Below are 2,500 nucleotides of genomic sequence, written 5' to 3' on the forward strand. Positions count from 1 at the left end.
TGCACGGGGTGGGAAGGGCCGGCGGCGGGCTGCCTGTGCTCTCTCAGTCGGGGCGGCGGTGGGGGGGCTTGCGGGGGGTGGCTGGGGTCGGCAGGCCGGCCCTGCCGGAGGCCCGTATGCAGGGGTGCCTGCACGGGGTGGGTGGGCCGGCGGCGGGCTGCCTGTGCTCTCTGAGCCGGGGCGGCGGTGGGGGGGGCTTGCGGGGGGTGGCTGGGGGCGGCAGGCCGGCCCTGCCGGAGGCCCGTATGCAGGGGTGCCTGCACGGGGTGGGAAGGGGCGGCGGCGGGGTGCCTGTGCTCTCTCAGCCGGGGCGGCGGTGGGGGGGCTTGCGGGGGGGTGGCTGGGGGCGGCAGGCCGGTCCTGCCGGAGGCCCGTATGCAGGGGTGCCTGCACGGGGGTGGGTTGGGGGGGGCGGCGGGAATTTTTTGGTTTTTGTTGCTTTTTTATTTCTTTTTCCGCTTTTGAAACAGAGACGCCGCCCCGTCCTCGGGCGTTTCAGCCGAGCTGATGGAAAGCGGCGCCCCTTCCCGTCGCTTGCGGGGGGGGGTGGTGCAGGAGGGGGGAGGCGGCGCGCGCCTGAAATTCCCCTCGCCACCCCCCGTTTCCGAGACTTCGCCGTATCTAGTGGAAGGCGCTAAGCTTGGCCGGACTGTCTCGCTGAAGGCTTTCTTACTCTGCATCGGTTCTGACGGTGGGCGAGAAAAAAAAACAAAACCAAAGCAGAGCAGGGAAACAGTTACAAAAATTTCTTGAGAGCCAGCACCGGCCCGCCCATCGGCAGACGGAGCGGCGCCCGGGGTCAACGAGTGCCACCCTGCTGCTTAGCAACCGGAACCCGAGCCGGCCCGCCCCGCCCACCCGCCGGCAAGGGGCGGGCGCTTCCCCGCGGCAGAAGGGGGAGACAGAGACTGAGAGACGGGGTCGAGGAGCAGGCGGGGAGCCTTGCGCTGAGGTAGGCTGGGGACGGGGCCTCTTTTCCGAGAAGATTGAGGTTTGAGTCGGGGGGGGGGGGGGGGGGGGGGCGGCGGCAGGGGCTGCTTGTGCGCTCTCGGCCGGGGCGGCGGTGGGGGGGTGGCGGGGTGGGGGGGGGCAGCGGAGCGGCCGTGCCGGAGGCCCGTATGCAGGGGTGCCCGCACCGGGGGGGGGGTGGGGGGGGGCGGCGGCAGGGGCTGCTTGTGCGCTCTCGGCCGGGGCGGCGGTGGGGGGGGGCTTGCGGGTGGGGGTGCGGCGGCCGGGCTGCCGTGCCGGAGGCCCGTTTGCAGGGGTGCCTGCACGGGGGGAGGTGGGGGGGGGGGGGGGGCGGGGCGGCGGGAATTTTTTGGTTTTTGTTGCTTTTTTATTTTTTTTCCGCTTTTGAAACACAGACGCCGCCCCGCCTTCGGGCGTTTCAGCCGAGCTGATAGAAAGCTGCGCCCCTTCCCGTTGCTTGCGGGGGGGGTTGGTGCCGCGGAAGGGGGTGGCGGGGGGGGCGGGAACGGGACGGGGACGGGGACGGGGACGGGGACGGGGACAGGGACGGGGACGGGGACGGGGACGGGTCTGGCCGACGGGTCTGGACGACAGCGCCCCCCCCACCCCGCGTCCCGGCCGGCCACCACGTCTACCCGGGACCGGGTCGGCGGGGAGGACAGGTCTACCCGGGACCGGTTCGGCGGGGAGGACAGGTCTACCCGACAGCGCCCCCCCCATCGCCCCGCGTCCCGGCCGGCCACCACGTCTACCCGGGACCGGTTCGGCGGGGAGGACAGGTCTACCAGGGACCGGTTCGGCGGGGAGGACAGGTCTACCCGACCGCGCCCGCCCCCGATCCCGAGTCCCGGCCGGCCACCACGTCTACCCGGGACCGGTTCAGCGGGGAGGACAGGTCTACCCGGGACCGGGTCGGCGGGGAGGACAGGTCTACCCGACCGCGCCCGCCCCCGATCCCGAGTCCCGGCCGGCCACCACGTCTACCCGGGACCGGTTCGGCGGGGAGGACAGGTCTACCCGGGACCGGTTCGGCGGGGAGGACCGGTCTACCCGGGACCGGTTCGGCGGGGAGGACAGGTCTACCCGGGACCGGGTCGGCGGGGAGGACAGGTCTACCCGGGACCGGGTCGGCGGGGAGGACAGGTCTACCCGACCGCGCCCGCCCCCGATCCCGAGTCCCGGCCGGCCACCACGTCTACCCGGGACCGGTTCGGCGGGGAGGACAGGTCTACCCGGGACCGGGTCGGCGGGGAGGACCGGTCTACCCGGGACCGGGTCGGCGGGGAGGACAGGTCTACCCGGGACCGGGTCGGCGGGGAGGACCGGTCTACCCGGGACCGGTTCGGCGGGGAGTACCGGTCTACCCGGGACCGGTTCGGCGGGGAGGACCGGTCTACCCGGGACCGGGTCGGCGGGGAGGACAGGTCTACCCGGGACCGGGTCGGCGGGGAGGACAGGTCTACCCGGGACCGGGTCGGCGGGGAGGACAGGTCTACCCGGGACCGGGTCGGCGGGGAGGACAGGTCTACCC

Source organism: Opisthocomus hoazin, unplaced genomic scaffold (genome assembly GCF_030867145.1).
Source record: "Opisthocomus hoazin isolate bOpiHoa1 unplaced genomic scaffold, bOpiHoa1.hap1 HAP1_SCAFFOLD_431, whole genome shotgun sequence".
Classification (NCBI taxonomy): domain Eukaryota; kingdom Metazoa; phylum Chordata; class Aves; order Opisthocomiformes; family Opisthocomidae; genus Opisthocomus; species Opisthocomus hoazin.